General features: G+C 36.4%; 1 long non-coding RNA gene across 1 annotated transcript; it reads left to right on the forward strand.

Moving 5' to 3' along the window:
• Positions 1–310: 310 nt before the first annotated feature.
• Positions 311–18,406, forward strand: LOC118493705. The gene is made up of 3 exons (XR_004895657.1): positions 311–320; positions 17,948–18,102; positions 18,307–18,406. It is a non-coding gene; the product is annotated as an uncharacterized LOC118493705 (long non-coding RNA).
• The last annotated feature ends 250 nt before the right edge of the window (positions 18,407–18,656 follow it).

The following is an 18,656-nucleotide window of genomic DNA, read 5'->3' on the forward strand; positions in this document are numbered from 1 at the left end:
AACATTATTAAGAGACATAAAGCAGTGTATTATACTAATAGAAATAAATTAGCCTGATATGTTTTCGAGGCCAATAAGAAAGGTTTAAGGAAGTCTCTTTGTCTGAGGTAACACTACAAGCAAATCTGCTGGTTGATTTACGTGTTGTGCCCTCTTGCGACACTCAATAAGTCAGTCAATCTAAAAGCCTTTTCACTGATGGTAAAAGAACAGATTCATTACTGTCGGCAGTTGGCCCCTCCAACATATAAAGGTAGCCTTTGTTAATGTGGAAGTTATTCAGTCTCAAAACAGTAGCCTTTGAATAGAGGAAAAACCTTGTCCAACCTCCACAGTCTGGAAGTTAAAGTGCTGTAAACCTAGCCAGCATTACTTGCTAGCCTCTGAGCCTCTTATGAATCAACACACTTGCATGACTTACATGATCACATCACATGCATTATTATTTCAGTGCCATTTCACTGACAATTTCTTGGCAAATCTGGTAAAAAATAAAGTCATATTTTATTGTGTAGGTGCAGGCACAAGTGAAATGCTACAGTAGTGGCAGCTTGTTAACTTCCAGATTAGTCTATATAGAAATACATTTCTAATCAAAGACTGTGAAAGTCTGCAAATGGAGGGATGGGTCAGGATATTCACCCGGGGAGACTGCTGTTTGTGTCCCATGTGAAACCAAAAGTCAACGTTGACTTGTTTACGCTACTTACATAACGTACTTAACTTATGTACGTAACTTAAATTACATAACAAACATACATAGTTTTATTGCTTAATGACATGCTGCTTTTTGGATGCTTTTATATAGGCCTTAGTGGTCCCCTAATACTGTATCTGAAGTCTCTTTCCCGAAATTCAGCCTTGGTGCAGATTTACAGCCACTAGAGCCAGTCCCACAATGAGCTTTACTTAGGATGTGCCATTTCTGTGTCTGTAGCTTTAAATGCTATTGAGGAGGAGAGAGAGGGTGCAAGGTGGAGGGTGGGGGTGTGGCCTTGACCAACTGCCACTTTGCTTGTTTGCAAGCCATGAATGATGTCTCTCTTTTTCTCATGGGCGGGCCAAATTCTCTGGGCGGGCAAAGCAGAGAAAGGGGAGGTAACCTTCCTCCTTATGACCTCATAAGGAGGAGATTCCAGAGAGACCCAGAGCTTGGTTTACACCTATCACCATTTCTAGCCACTGGGGGACCATAGGCAGGCTGGGGGAACTCATATTAATGTTTTTAATAATGTTTTTTTAATTAATGTTCACTCATAAAGTGAAATTTTCATGCCATGGGACCTGTAGTAGTTTTTTTTTAATTCACAACTAATCATGTGTTTAAAACGGCAACCATTTTAAAATGTGTGCCTGTCACAGGAAAATGCGTTTACCTCGAAACATAATTGAGGATGCAGTTCTGTTGTATGGGAACATAACTTTTTAGGAGACGGGGTTGGTAGAATGTATTGTTGGTAGACGCATTGCTTTAGAAAAATATCCAACTTCAGCTTATAGTAGGGATTAAAAAAAACTAATAGCAAGAAATTTGATAATTCTTTATTTAATATTAGTGGTCTGTAGGGGTTGGATCCTAATGTTTTTGTCAAAGACCTTTTCTCTGCAACAGCAAGCAAAAATGTCTTTGTGCACAAGACATTTATTTAATTTACTGACCACATTCATGTTCCCCACAGGACAAACCATTTCAACCTAGTCAAATTGACTTTTTACCTGTAAAATATAACATTTGGATGGAAAAGAGGTAATATATATTAATATAATACAAGTTTTACTTTTCTTTACTCCATGGCGAGTTTACCACTTGACTCAGTCTACAATGTTTAATGGCTTAGAGTGTTATCCTTCCTTAACATTTAAAACCTGTGGAAACCTTGAGCTTCTGCAGGAGTGACATGCCAGGAGGAAAAACTTCTCCCTATGAAAATGTTATGTGATGATGTCCATACATTTATGTGTGGTGTGGAAGGGTAGGTTGTGCTTTACTGTATGCCATTAGGAGAGCTCACCATGTGGCAGCAGTTAGGAGAGTGAGTGTAGTTTCACTGGTGTGTAGAAATGGATATCCACCCTTCCCATCATCCTCTCTTTGAGCAAACACTTCACCGCTCCCTTTGGAACCGACAAAACCTCTGAACAATAGGCGCAGTGTACTCAGGAGTGTCACTGCAATGACCACAGCGAGAGGTTGCCAGTGTGTGTCTCCTTTGTGCGCATAGGAGTTACACCTTTCACGTGTGTGTTTGTGTGTGAAAATGACATCTATATGTTAATTTCTACATGTGAGCAGGTTTGCTTGGTTGTGTGTGCAGACTGCGCTATTTCTCAGAGAACTGAAGACACATTCTTTGAGCGGTGGGCGGCCCAGAGGAAGCAGAGGGGCTTTCAAATGCTATGACAAGGTTGCTGTTTAACTTGGAGAGCCTGGCTGTTATTTCTGTGTAACCTGTGGCAAGCTGGCAACACTCTCTAAAAAGAACCAGGACCATTGAAAAACCAAGCAGAGGGAATGAATGGGAAGTTGGGGAATAGAGATAGACACAGACAGAAAGAGAGGGAGACCTCACACACCAACACTTTTTAGAGGTTAACAGAAAAAAACAACCACACAAGGTGTTATAAAGAGGCATAGAGTCATAACTGTCATGACTCCAAGAATAGTCCCATTGAAAGACACACACTCACTGAATGTTGAGTTTGTATTTGTGTGTGAAATTGTGTCTCCATGAATGTGTTTCTGTGTATATGTGTGCAAATACAGTACATGCACATAAAAGGACTGTGTGTGTGTGTGTGTGTGTGTGTGTGTGTGTGTGTGTGTGTGTGTGTGTGTGTGTGTGTGTGTGTGTGTGTCATTTACCCTAAAGCAACTACACTAGTGTTAATATGAGTAAACATCCACTTTGTACTCTGTACACAGTGTTAAACCCTTTCACATGGTAAAGTTTGGGGCTTTAGGTACATTTTGAAAAAATGTCTTAGTATAGTATGTTAAAATAAAAATGTTATAAAAAGTCATGGTATAGTATGTCATGAAAAACTTGATAATAATTTTTGTAGTAAAATTCATAGTATGTCATGAAAGTCATAACATACACTAGTATGTAATTTAAAAGTCATAGTATATTATAAAAAGTCAAAAAATAATAATATAGTATCTCATAAAAAGTAATAAAAAGTAATAATATAGTAAGGCACAAAACTTCATAAAAATACAGTATAATATGTCAAAAAAAAGGTAAAAACAAATCAGTTGTAAAAGTCATAAAACATCATGAAAATGTCTTAGTATAGTATGTCATAAAAATGTCATAAAAAGTCATGGTATAGTATGTCATGAAAAACTAACATACTAGTATGTCATAGCCTGGATGCCAGCCGAACTTAGCCCCGCCCCCAACATTCGAGGTCTGACTAGAATCTGAGTATGACAAGGTCAGGCTAAGTATGTCATAAAACGTCATAGTCTCGTATGTCATCAGAAAGTCATAGTATATTATAAAAGTCAAAAAATAATAATATAATATCTCATAGAAAGTAATAATAAAGTATGGCACAAAACTATTACTACTACTACTACTACTAGTATAGTATGTCATGAAAACTTCATAGAACGTCATCCCCTCTCTTATTTTCCCCCCTTTCCTGTCTATCAACTGTCACTATCAAATAAAGAGAAAAGCCCCAAAAACATCGTATAGTATGTAATAAAAGTCATACTATATTATGTCATGAAAAAGCATAATAGAGTCATAGTAAAGTATGTCATAAAAGGGATAAAAAAATCTAAGTATAATATGTCAAAAAAAGTAATCGTATAGTATGTCCAACAAAGTCTGAAAGAAAAGCAAACTCCACATTTATAAAAAAGAAAGTCATAGTATAGTATATAAAAAAGTCATAGTATATTATTGTCACGAATCCCGCTGTTTGAGTCTGTTTTCTGCTGGAGTTACCTGTATTCTGCCCTGGAGCCTGTTTTCCGGTTTTCCTGAACGCACCCTGTCCGGTTGCCTGGCAACATTGCAAGGAGGAGACCTCTCTACTACCCACACCTGCATCTCATCAGCTACCTGCACACCTGGTCCTGATCACCACCTCTCCACTATTTAAGCGCTGACCTGACATCCATTCCCTGCCGGATCGTTAGCCACCAACAGTATGTTGTGCCAGCGTCTCAGCCTCAGTTTGCTTAAAGTCAGTTTTGCTACTTTGATATTTGTTTGTGCCCTTCACTTACCTTCGTCTCTTCTGTCAACAGTTACTCTCCCGGAAGATTCACTCCACCTCAGCCGTATCAAGATTGGATCAGCTCATTCTCTCCCACCAACTCACCTCCACTGCCTGCTTCGTCACCTGGATTATCCTGCAATCACATTTAATTCTGTAAATAAATACTCACCTTATCTCAACTCACCTTGTCCTGGTCTGCTTCTGGGTTCAGCCCGAGAGAATCGTGACAATTATGTAAAAAAAAAGTCATAGTAGAGTATGTTGAAAAAGTAATAAAAAAGTCAGTATAGTATGTCAAAAAAAAGTGATAAAAAAGTCATATTATATATTATATATCGAAAAAAGTGATAAAAAGTCATAGTTTAGTATGTCGATAAAATTGATAATAAAGTCATAGCATAGTATATCGAAAAAAAGTCACAGTATTGCTGTCGAAAAAAGTAATTAAAAAGTCATAGTATAGCATGTCGAAAAAGTAAAAAAAAAAAAGTCATAGTATAGTAGGTTGAAAAAAGTCATAGTATAGTGTGTCTAAAAAGTCTTAAAATATCATATATAGTATGGCGTCCTACTATATTGCGGTTCGGAGTGTAGCCTACAACAATCCATAGATCCCTTTGTTTTGTAAGCATCATAGGCTACTTTATCAGGCACCATTGCTGCAGACATGCTGCAACAATGGATTCATGTTTAAAATATAAATAATTTATTTCAATAAACACTATTTCAAAATCGGCACAGAAAATAATGTGACATAACGAAAGTTAGTAAATCAGTCTACATTGAAGGCGATTCAGTATTTGCTGTCCACAGCTGCTTTATATTGGATAAAAAGTTTCTGCTTCAGTTCATTAAATCCCGGCAGCATCTAAACCCAGCTGGACTTATATGGTGATAAATCCGAAGCCTCTGAAGTGCTGCGTCAGAGCGCAGTGCCGTTACGCACATATAGACCCTTATACACATCAGACTGTTCGGTTATAACTCCATATTCTGCTTGTTTGTGAAGGAGATGTCCAGCTACTCCGGCTCACCCCTGACCTCTTTTCCAACTTTCTCTTTAGCAAAAGTAGCGTCTCACGTTTTATCCTTCAAACACATTGTAGTGAAAACGCTGTTGTGTAACATTACGTAATTACCGGTACTATGTGACCATATATACGAGCTGAAATACATTATTATTAGTATTTAATAATCACCATACCAGCGGATCTACAGTAGGCCTATATTCACCTGCACCCAGCCCGTTTGCATGTTACTATGTTGCACATAAACCAAACTAGAAGGTGCGCATGGAGACAGTCCGTGGCCTAACCACCCTGTGCTGGGCATTTATTGCTGTATTACAGTTTTTTATCGTTGTGTACATTCCACCATCTGCTGATGCGGAGGCAGCTGCTGACGTCATTCACACCACTGTCTCACAACTTCAGATGCAGCAGCCAAATGCGTTCATGGTTATCACTGGGGATTTTAATCATGTTTCACTGGATAAATCCCTCCCGGACTTTCAACAATATGTTAACTGCCCCACAAGAGACAATAAAACTCTGGACCTCCTGTATGCTAATGCCAAGGATGCATACAGTGCCACTGCCCTTCCCCCCCTTGGCAAATCAGATCACAACCTTGTCTTGCTGTCTCCTGAGTATGTTCCTCTTGTACAGCGGCAGCCTGTCCAAACAAGGACTGTGAGGAGGTGGACTCAGGAGGCTGAAGAGGCTCTGCAGGACTGTTTTGAGTCTACAGACTAGGACGTGCTCTGTGAACCACATGGGGAGGACATCAATAATATGACAGACTGCATCACAGAATACATCAAATTCTGTGAGAATGTCACCATGCCGGACTGTACGCTGCCTTCCCACTTACAAGCCGTGGATCACCAATGACCTGAAAGTTCTCCTGAATGAGAAGAAGAAAGCTTTCAGGTCATGGGACAGACAGGAGCTGAGGGAAGCACAGCACAAACTACGGGATAAACTGAGGGAATGTAAAAACTCCTACAGGAGGAAGCTGGAGGCCAGTCTACAGGAGAACAATATGAGGGAGGTGTGGACAGGGATGAAAGAGATCACCGGGTGTGGGGGTAGAAGAATACCAACACCAGGCAGCCATGAGAGAGCAAACGAGCTGAACTGTTACTTTAACAGGTTTAGCTCACAGCCATCCCCTGCCTCTTCTACCACTCCACCAACCCCCCACACCCCCTCTCTGCCTCCTCCCCCCCCTCTCTTGTTCCCCCCCTCCCCCCTCCCCCCCCTGTGGTCTGCCCACTCCCCCCACAACTACAGCACATCTCATCTCCCCCCACAGACACTTAAAGCACCCCGCTTTTCATTCACATCTGGCCAGGTGAGGAGACAGCTGGAGAGGCTTCACCAGCGCAAGGCTGCCGGCCCGGATGGCATCAGCCCCAGGGTCCTGAAGACCTGCGCCAGTCAGCTGTCTGGTGTTCTCCAGTATGTCTTCAACCTGAGTCTGAGCCTGCAGAGGGTGCCGCTGCTGTGGAAGACGTCCTGCCTTGTCCCGGTCCCCAAGAAGTCGACTCCATCTGGCCTCAAGGACTACGGCCCAGTGGCTCTCACATACCATGTGATGAAGGTGCTGGAGAGGCTGGTCTTGGCCCACCTGAGGCAGCAGGTGAGATCTTCTCTGGACCCTCTACAGTTTGCCTACCAGCCTCGTCTGGGAGTGGACGATGCTGTCATCTATCTTCTGCAGCGAGCTCATTTGCACCTGGATGGCGGTGGCAGCACTGTGAGAATCACATTTTTTGATTTCTCCAGTGCATTCAACACCATCCAGCCACTGCTACTAGGTGAGAAGCTGCAGATGATGGGTGTTGGTGCGTCCACAGTCTCCTGGATCACTAACTACCTGACAGACAGACCACAGTTTGTCCGTCTGGACCGTGTTCTGTCTGATGTGGTGGTGAGTGGTACGGGGGCTCCACAGGGGACTGTGCTGTCTCCTTTTCTGTTCACCTTATACACCACAGACTTCCAGTACAACTCAGAGTCATGTCACCTACAGAAGTTCTCTGATGACTCTGCAGTTGTTGGGTGTATAAGGGATGGACAGGAGGGAGAGTACAGAGCGCTGGTGGACAACTTTGTGGAGTGGACTGGTAAGAATCACCTGCTGCTAAATGTGGATAAGACCAGAGAGATGGTGATTGACTTCAGGAGGAAGGGAACGGCTCCGCAGCCCCTTTGCATTCTGGGTGGAGATGTGGACATGGTTGAGGAGTACAGATACTTGGGTGTCAACATCGACAACAGGATGAACTGGAAAGTCAACAGCACTGCTGTTTACAAGAAGGGGAGGAGCAGACTCTATTTCCTGAGGAAGCTGAGATCCTTCAACGTGTGCAGCAGAATGTTGGAGATGTTCTACCAGTCTGTTGTGGCCAGCGCTCTGTTCTCCTCCGCCATCTGCTGGGGCAGCAGCATCGGAGCCAGCGACACACAGACTGAACAAACTGATCAGGAAGGCTGGCTCCGTTATTGGCTGCAAACAGGAGACATTTGAAGCTGTGGTGGAGAGGAGGTCACTGAACAAACTGTTATCTATCATGGATAACCCCGACCACCCTCTCCACCCCACAATGGTCCAACAGAGGAGCACCTTCTCTAAGAGGCTCCGACAGCTTCGATGTCGCACGGACCGCTACAGGAAATCATTCCTACTACAGGCAATAAAACTTTTTAACACTTCATCTCTGAGTGTTAGATAAGACTCATATACATCACAACTGCACTGAATGCACCTTGCACAACCTTGCACAATCATAGTGAAACAGTTGTAAATTTTTTCTATACAGTTACAGTTTCTACAGTTTATCTATATCTATTGAAACAGTTGTACATTTTATTTCCAAATTGTATATATTTTAAATATTGGTAGTGTATTATTCTATTATTATTTCATGTATATTGTTTCCTATTATTTAATGTTTACTCTGTATGTGTGCTGTGTGTCTGAAATTTTGCTACTGCAACAACGTTATTTCCCATTTCTTTGGGATCAATAAAAAAAATCTATCTAAATCTATCTATCTATCTATCTTTCTTGATTGCTTTGACACAGCAGTCAACTCAAACTCCACATTTTTCAAAACAGTTAACACACAGGCCGAAACAGTGGCACTCATGGTCAAAATGACATATTTTGTTTGCAAAAGGCTCTAACTGTGCCAAAACATTTAAAATATGCAACAAAAGCTAATTTTGTCTTCAAACAACACAACTTGCAAACAAGTGTATGAGCTCTTACTCTACGTAGCTTTCATGCCGGTGCCATTTGTTGTCAAATTTGCTTGCAAAGAATTGGATTCCAGAATCAGAAATGCTTTGATGCACATTTTATTGATTCCATTGATTCTTATTTTCAAACTGTGGCTGAAAACTGAAATACTGTAAATATTACACAAAATACATGTAAACCAAAATAAAATATATTAGAGTATAAGAAATTAAGAAAATAACAATAAAATCTCTTACAGTAAAGTATAAACATCTATTACTGTAGAGTATAAGAAATATTATACCACTATTGATACTCAGTCTCTTCTGTCTTGATGATGGGGCCACACGGCCATGATTGATAACGTGATCAATAATAGTTGACTGAATTTCATCAGCAACCTGAGCCCTTCCAACTATACCTCCACCTCTTCCTCTGACTCCTCTTCCTCGGACCCTTCTACCTCTTCCTCTCACTCTCATCTGCCTTTGACCTCTTCCATCCATGTTGGCAAAGAACAACACAGACGCTGCACCTTTAAGGCCTGCAGACTGATTGCTAATTGAAGATTTATGTGAAGGAGTGTCAAACAGGTGCTTCAGTGATTTCATACTTATGTAGGTAGTTTCTAATAGTTAAAAACAGATGGTTTCTGTTTGGTTACCAAAGCTAAAACAATGGAGTTTGGACTGCTTGAATGACATCCGTGTTAACTGTTCTGCAAAAGGGTGGGGAAAATGTGTCAATCCAATGAGAAAGGGTTAACACATTTGCAAGAGGTGTCTTCTGCTCTGCTGAGACAGTGATGATGAAAATCGAGTGGATCCCAGTTTCTTTAAGCAGGTCAAAGCAATCAAGAAAAACTGTAAAACTAATACTAAGGGTGCAACATTTTCAAATGATGTATGCAATGCATGTCTTTTCAGCCGAGCCTTTCCCCCTTCCCAGCTTTTGAACTGCAGCAATTTAACGTTTTACTTGATTTTACAGTATCATCCCTATCTGTGAGGCAGAAATGCGCTGCAAGGAACTGTGGAAATGTGTTATGAAATGTTAGTGTTTTGTGAAATGTTGTTTTGTTTTGTGAAATGTTTTGTGAAATGTTGAATGTTTTGTGAAATGTTGTTTTGTTTTGTGAATTGTTGAAGTGTTTTCTGAAATGTTGAAATGTGTTGTGAAATGTTAATGTTTTGTGAAATGTTTTTTTTGTGAAATGTTGTTTTGTTCTCTAAAATGTTAGTGTTTTGTGAAATGTTTTGTTTTCTGAAATGCTTTCATGTTTTGACCTTCAGGTGATTAAAAAGTAAAAGTATAATATGTCAAAAAAGTGATTAAAAAGTAATAGTATATTAAGTTGAAAAAAGTGATGAAAAAGTGATAGCAGAGTATAGTATGTCGAAAAAAGTGATAAAAAGTCAGTATAGTATGTAAAAAAAATTATAAAAAAGTCATAGTATAGTATGTCGAAAAAAGCTATAAAAATGTCAAAGCTATAAAAATGTCATAGTATAGTATGTTGAAATACTCATAAAAAAGTCTGTATAGTATGTCACAAAAAGTAAAAAAAACCCTTACTTTGACACTGTACAGCTCCACATGTTTATTATTTATTTCACAGTCACAGGCAAGTATGTCGAAAAAGGTCTTCAAAAATATACATATAGTATTTTGAAAAAGTCAAAGTATAGTATGTTGAAAAAAATCATAAGTTATAATATAGTATGTCGAAAAAAGTGATGAAATAGTAATAGTATAGAATGTCGAAAAAATTCATACTATAGTCTGTCAAAAATATTCATAGTATATAGCATGTTGAAAAAAGTGATTAAAAAAGTCATGGTATAGTATGTCGACTGACTGTCTAACTGTAATATTGCATGGCTGCTTAATCTGTAACGCTTAATGATTTTGTGTTCACTCAACTGAAAAAGTGTGATCTTGTGGCAAAAATCCTTTCAGCTCGTCTCCTTGACCTATGTCTTCGTCTTGCTCGGATTACTGCTGCCATTTCACCAGGAGGCATATGCGGGGAACCCTGCTTGTGGCTGGTTTACACCTGCTTTTAAGAGGCGGACAATTGTCACCGCAAAATAGAGGCGCGCTGTCACAGGAGGTTTTTGTACACACCGCGGAATACATAATTAGGCGCACCTTACGCTTCCCCTCCCATCTCTTTATGGAAAACTCCCACTTTCCCCTTGACCCTCCCGTGAATGCATATGCATGACACGGAAAAGCGCAATTAAAAAAAAGGCAATAAAAATCATAGTATGGCATGTCAAAAAAAGTCTCAAAAAAGTCATAGTAAAGTATGTCGAAATAAAGTGATAAAATGTTATAATATAGTATGTTGAAAAAGTGATAAAAAGTCATAGTAAAGTATGTTGAAAAAAGTCATAAAAAAGACAGTATAGCATGTCGAAAGTAGTACTATAGTATGTGTAAAAAAAGGCAATAAAAATCATAGTATGGTATGTTGAAAAAAGTCTGAAAAAAGTCATAGTATAGTATGTGTAAAAAAAGTCATAAAGTCACAGTATAGTATGTAGAAAAAAGTCGTAGTATAGTATGTGTAAAAAAAGTCTATAAAAGTCATAGTATAGTGTGTCGAAAAAAGTCTTGAAAAAGTCATAGTAAAGTATGTCGAAATAAACTCATAAAAGGTCATAATATAGTATGTTGAAAAAGTGATAAAAAGTCATAGTATAGTATATGTAAAAAAAGTCAATAAAAGTCATAGTATAGTATGTAGAAAAAAGTCTTAAAAAACATAGTATAGTATATCAAAAAATGTAAAAAAAAAAAAAAAGGCAGCATAGTACAAGTATAGTACAAGTATAGTACATTGCAAAAAGTCATAAAAGTCATAGTATAGCATGTCAAAAAGTCATAAAAAGTCATAGTATAGTATGTTGAAATAGTCATAATAAAGTCACAGTATAGTATGTCAAAAAATGTGATGAAAAAGTCATAGTATTGTATGTCGAAAAAGGTTATAGGATAGTATGTTGAAAAAGTCATAAAAAGTCATAATATAGTATGTTGAAAAAGTGATAAAAAGTCATAGTAAAGTATGTTCAAAAAAGTCATAAAAAAGACGTAGTATAGTATGTCGAAATAAAGTCATAAAAAGTCATAATATAGTATGTCGGAAAAAAGTCATAGTATAGCATGTCAAAAAAGTGATAAAAAGTCATAGTATACTATGTTGAAATAGTCATAATAAAGTCAGAGTATAGTCTGTCAAAAAAGTCATAAAAAAGTCAGTGTATATGTCAAAAGTCATGAAAAGTCTTAGTGTCTAATGTCGAAAAAAAAATGATAAAAAGTCATAGTATAGTATGTGTAAAAAAAGTCTATAAAATTCATAGAATAGTGTGTCGAAAAAATCTTGAAAAGACGCATAGTAAAGTATGTTGAAATAAAGTCATAATATAGTATGTCGGAAAAAGTCTTAAAAAATGTGATGAAAAAGTCATAGTATTGTATGTCGAAAAAAATTATAGGATAGTGTGTCGAAAAAAGTCTTGAAAAAGTCATAGTAAAGTATGTCGAAATAAAGTCATAAAAAGTCATAATATAGTATGTTGAAAAAGTGATAAAAAGTCATAGTATAGTATATGTAAAAAAAGTAAATAAAAGACGTAGTATAGTATGTAGAAAAAAGTCTTAAAAAAAACATAGTATAGTATATCGAAAAAACACATAGTGAAAAATAAAAAAGGCATAGTATAGTAATTGCAAAAAGTCATAAAAGTCATAGTATAGCATGTCAAAAAAAGTCATAAAAAGTCATAGTATAGTATGTTGAAATAGTCATAATAAAGTCACAGTATAGTATGTCAAAAAATGTGATGAAAAAGTCATAGTATTGTATGTCGAAAAAGGTTATAGAATAGTATGTTGAAAAAGTCATAAAAACGTTATAGTATATAATGTCGAAAAATGTGATGAAAAAGTCATGGTATAGTATGTCGAAAAATGTCATAAAAAAGTCATAGTGTGTATGTCGAAAAAAGGCATGAAAAAGTCTTAGTGTATAATGTCGAAAAAAAGTGATTAAAAAGTCATAGTATAGTATGTGTAAAGAAAGTCTATAAAAGTCATAGTATAGTGTGTAGAAAATAAGTCTTAAAAAGGTCATAGTATAGTATATCGAAAAAAGACAAAGTATACTATGTTGAAAAATGTCAAAAAAGTCATAGTATAGCATGTCAAAAAAAGTCACAGTATAGTATGTCAAAAGTAGTCATACTATAGTATGTGTAAAAAAAGTCATAAAAAGTCATAGTATAGTATGTCGAAAAAAGTTATAGGATAGTGTATCGAAAAAAGTCTTGAAAAAGTCATAGTAAAGAATGTAGAAAAAAAGTCATAGTATAGTATGTGTAAAAGAAGTCTATAAAAGTCATAGTATAATGTGTCGAAAAAAGTCTTGAAAAAGTCATAGTAAAGTATGTCGAAATAAAGTCATAAAAAGTTATAATATAGTATGTTGAAAAAAGTCATAAAAAAGTCATAGTGTATATGTCGAAAAAAGTCATGAAAAAGTCTTAGTGTATAATGTCGAAATAAAATGATAAAAAGTCATAGTATAGTATGTGTAAAAAAAGTCTATAAAATTCATAGAATAGTGTGTCGAAAAAAGTCTTGAAAAAGTCATAGTAAAGTATGTCAAAATAAAGTCATAAAAAGTCATAATATAGTTTGTCGGAAAAAAGTCATATGTGTAAAAAGTCATATGTGTAAAAAAATTCTATAAAATTCATAGAATAGTGTGTCGAAAAAAGTCTTGAAAAAGTCATAGTCAAGTATGTCAAAATAAAGTCATAAAAAGTCATAATATAGTATGTCGGAAAAAAGTCATAGTATAGTATGTGTAAAAAAAAGTCAATAAAAGTCATAGTATAGTAGGTAGAAAAAAGTCTTAAAAAGTCATAGTATAGCATGTCAAAAAAGTCATAGTATACTATGTTGAAATAGTCATAATAAAGTCACAGTATAGTATGTCAAAAAAGTCATTAAAAAGTCAGTGTATATATCAAAAGTCATGAAAAAGTCTTAGTGTCTAATGTCGAAAAAAATGATAAAAAGTAATAGTATAGTATGTGTAAAAAAAGTCAATTAAAGTCATAGTATAGTAGGTAGAAAAAAGTCTTAAAAGTCATAGTATAGCATATTGAAAAAAGTCATGAAAGTCATAGTATAGCATGTCAAAAAAAGTCATAAAAAAGTCAGTGTATATGTCAAAAGTCATGAAAAAGTCTTAGTGTCTAATGTCGAAAAAAATTTATAAAAAGTCATAGTATAGTATGTGTAAAAAATTTCTATAAAATTCATAGAATAGTGTGTCGTAAAAAGTCTTGAAAAAGTCATAGTAAAGTATGTCGAAATAAAGTCATAAAAAGTCATAATATAGTATGTCGGAAAAAAGTCATAGTATAGTATGTGTAAAAAAAGTCAATAAAAGTCATAGTATAGTATGTGTAACAAAGTCAATAAAAAGTCATAGTATAGTATGTCGAAAAAGTCTTAAAAAAGTCAGAGTATAGTATGTCGAAATATAGTCATAAAAAGTTATAGTATAGTAAGTCAAAAAAAGTCTGTATAGTAAGTCAAAAAAAGCCATAAAAAAGTCACAGTATAGTATGTTGCAAAAGTCATAAAAAGTCATAGTATTGTATGTTGAAAAAAGTCATATAAAAGTCACAGTATAGTATGTCAAAAAAGTCATAAAAAAGTCAGTGTATATGTCAAAAGTCATGAAAAAGTCTTAGTGTCTAATGTCGAAAAAAATTTATAAAAAGTCATAGTATAGTATGTGTAAAAAAAGTCTATAAAATTCATAGAATAGTGCGTCGAAAAAAGTCTTGAAAAAGTCATAGTAAAGTATGTCGAAATAAAGTCATAAAAAGTCATAATATAGTATGTCGGAAAAAAGTCATAGTATAGTATGTGTAAAAAAAGTCAATAAAAGTCATAGTATAGTAGGTAAAAAAAGTCTTAAAAAAGTCATAGTATAGTATATTGAAAAAAGTCATGAAATTCATAGTATAGCATGTCAAAAAAGTCATAGTACACTATGTTGAAATAGTCATAATAAAGTCACAGTATAGCATGTCAAAAAAGTCATTAAAAAGTCAGTGTATATGTCAAAAGTCATGAAAAAGTCTTAGTGTCTAATGTCGAAAAAAAATTATAAAAAGTCATAGTATAGTATGTGTAAAAAAACATAGTATAATATGTGTAAAAAAAGTCTATAAAATTCATAGAATGGTGTGTCGAAAAAAATCTTGAAAAAAACACATAGTAAAGTATGTCGAAAAAAGTTATAGGATAGTGTGTCGAAAAAAGTCTTGAAAATGTCATAGTAAAGAATGTCGAAATAAAGTCATAAAAAGTCATAATATAGTATGTCGAAAAAGTGATAAAAAGTCATAGTTAAGTATGTTGAAAAAAGTCATAAAAAAGACGTAGTATAGTATGTTGAAGAAAGTCACAGTATAGTATGTCGAAAGTAGTTTTAGAATAGTATGTGTAAAAAAGGCAATAAAAATCATAGTATGGTATGTCGAAAAAAGTCTAAAAAAAAGTCATAGTATAGTATGTTGACTAAACAATAAAAAGTCATAGTATAGCATGTTGACTAAACAATAATACGTCATAGTGTAGTATGTCGAAAAAAGTCTTAAAAAAGTCATGGTATAGTATGTCGAAAAAAAGTCATAAAAAGTGATAGTATAGTGTGTCAAAAAAAGTCATAGTATAGTATGTGTAAAAATGTCAATAAAAAGTCATAGTATAGTATGTCGAAAAAGTCTTAAAAAAGTCAGAGTATAGTATGTCGAAATATAGTCATAAAAAGTTATAGTATAGTGAGTCAAAAAAAGTCTTAAAAAAAGTCTGTATAGTAAGTCAAAAAAAGCCATAAAAAAGTCACAGTATAGTATGTTGCAAAAGTCATAAAAAGTCATAGTATTGTATGTTGAAAAAAGTCATATAAAAGTCACAGTATAGTATGTCAAAAAAGTCATTAAAAAGTCAGTGTATATGTCAAAAGTCATGAAAAAGTCTTAGTGTCTAATGTCGAAAAAAATTTATAAAAAGTCATAGTATAGTATGTGTAAAAAAAGTCTATAAAATTCATAGAATAGTGTGTCGAAAAAAGTCTTGAAAAAGTCATAGTAAAGTATGTCGAAATAAAGTCATAAAAAGTCATAATATAGTATGTCGGAAAAAAGTCATAATATAGTATCTGTAAAAAATGTCTATAAAATTCATAGAATAGTGTATCGAAAAAGTCTTGAAGAAGTCATAGTAAAGTATGTCGAAATAAAGTCATGAAAGTCATAGTATAGCATGTCAAAAAAAGTCATAGTATACTATGTTGAAATAGTCATAATAAAGTCACAGTATAGTATGTCAAAAAAGTCATAAAAAAGTCAGTGTATATGTCAAAAGTCAAAATGATAAAAAGTCATAGTATAGTATGTAGGGATGTCCAGATCTGATCACGTGATCGGAAATCGGGCCCGATCACGTGGTTTCAGACTGGATCGGAATCGGACGTTACCTCCCGATCAGGACTCGGATATATATGTATATATATTCTCATTATTTTTTAACACATCTATAGTTATGTGGTGGCACAGAGTTAGACCCTTTTGACTCCACACAGAAACAGCAACGCGTGCGGCATGACATCACTTTGTTGCAGAGACGCTATTGGTTAAATGCCGGCAAAGTAGAACACGGAAGCAGCTTGAAGCGAAAAGCGCGAGTATGTCTGCGGTCTGGAGGTATTATAAAGTTGATGACAACAACATTGCCATAGCAAACTGTGAGATATGTAGCAGAAGTGCTCTGTTTGTTAACAGAGTTGTTGAATGTTAAAATAAGGTGAATTAAATAAAAAATAAGGAACATCCTGGATCTGTTTTTTCGCTCTTCTTTATTCTTTTTTTTATATATTATAGAAGTATCGGATCGGGACTCGGTATCGGTAGATACTCAAAATCAAAAGTCATAGTATAGTATGTGTAAAAAAGTCAATAAAAAGTCATAGTATTGTATGTTGAAAAAAGTCATATAAAAGTCATTGTATAGTATGTCAAAAAAGTCGTAGTTTAGTATGTCGAAAGAAGTCATAGTATTGTATGTGGAAAAATTTTATAGTATAGTTTTGTATTAAATATCTCTGAACAACAATCTATTGTTGACATAAACCACGCCCAACATGTGGTTGTCTAGCAACTAGAAACCAACGCACAGTTGCAGGATTTAGCTTAATTGGTGTCACAAGTCAAAAATCAGAGAAAATTCTAAAGTCCTCTGGAGAATGCAGGTATCGATCCTGCTACCTCTTGCTACCTCTCGCTGTGCACATTACACAAGACAATCACCAAGAAGGCTGGTTCCACCCCCAAATGGTCTATAATTCTCAGAGACTACCACCACATCCGGGACTTAGTGCTCAACAGTCCAAGGGTTATGGCGGAGACAATGATCCAGCTCTATGAGCTTAATCAGCGGACACTCATTCAATGGTAGGTCAGGCACATAATTTACCTCAAATTGACTGAATAGTTATCTAATGAATACATATCTAACACAAATTATCTTCTCTCAGGTTTCAACGGCGGCAGAAGAGCCAGGAGTTGAGTGTCGTTTCTCAGGGAATGGCTCCAACCGACCCGATTCCTGTGGCACCTGACCAGCTTCCAGCACCGAAGGAACGACTGCAGCTCCTTCCTTCAGCATCAGGCCCACAGCATGTATTTGTCCTCCCTCCAAATCTGGAAAGGCAGGCTCCTGTTCTGCAGCCAGGCCGATGGCCAGCTGCTGCCACCAGGAAGCGCCCCATCGCACCTGCACCCACCGCACCAGACATTGCACAGCCCATGTCAGCTCCTGGGATGTTGCCTAGGGTAGGGACTTTCATCCTCAACCCAGACAAGACTGTGTCACGCATACAGGCAGTTTCTGGTGCCTCAACGTCCAGTGCAGGCCCAGCTCAACTTGTTCCTGCACCTGCTACTCCTGTGTCCCGGTACACGCAGAGGAACAGGCGCCAGCGGGCCCTTGAGGAGGAGAGTGGAGTCCACAAGAGGAAATATGTGAGAGGGGTCACCTACAATACCTGTAGCCATTGTGGGCAGCCCAAAACAAAGGAGTTTGGGCATAGTCGTCATGGCAGTGCCACCTTCTGCTCACTTGACTCAAATGGCAAATCTCTTGAAGAGTGGTTGGCAGAACAGAGAGCAGCAAAATACGTTTTTAACTGTGTTTTGCTTGTATATATGTATATATTGTATATTGTGTGCTTGCGTGTCCTTTGACCTCAGACTTAAACTCTGCCTTAAACGAAAAATTGACCTATCTGACCGTCCACAGACATCAAACTGTACATTTAATTTTTGTGTTCATCCAGTAGTTACGAGGTCAAAGGTCAACATGTGTGGAGGAGTGTTTCTGTGACTTTGTGTTTCTGCAGCAGCTGAACAAATGTTTGGAAACTGTTTTACAGACTCAGCTGCCGGTTGACTATTCACCGTAACTGATGACAGCGTCTGTGAGATGTTGAGTTAAAAATTATGTATTCTTAAACCTTCAGCAGTGGTGCCCGGATAGCTCAGTTGGTAGAGCAGGTGCCCATATATGGAGGTTTAGTCCTTGACGTGCCGGTCCCGGGTTCGACTCCGGCCTGCGGCCCTTTGCATGTCATTCCCCCCTCTCTGTCCCCTTTCATTTCTTCAGCTGTCCTGTCAATAAAGGCCTAAAAATGCCCAAAAAATAATCTTTGAAAAAAAACCTTCAGCAAAGAATACAAACTGAGTTTACATAAAACTCTCAGGACCAAACTTCATAGGGAAAACTGCTGAGTTTAAGAGACTCCCTGAATGTATAGACACTGTCATTGATGTATGACTGTAAATATGAGTACTTTGTAGTGTACATAATGTTTACATCTAGTATTTGCCTACTGAGTAGGCTCTGGGACGTTTGTATGTTTACATGCAGGTCATTGTTTGATTTTATACTGAACGTGTTTCCTCTTTAAAGCAAAGAGTTTTCAGACTGATTGTGTTGACTTGTGGTGCTTACGATTGTAAGCTTACTGTTTGTTAACACATGGTTTTTATTTGTTTTCCGTGGTATTTTAGAGAACTTTC

The sequence above is a fragment of the Sander lucioperca genome, chromosome 18 (assembly GCF_008315115.2).
Source record: "Sander lucioperca isolate FBNREF2018 chromosome 18, SLUC_FBN_1.2, whole genome shotgun sequence".
NCBI classification, from domain to species: Eukaryota; Metazoa; Chordata; class Actinopteri; order Perciformes; family Percidae; genus Sander; species Sander lucioperca.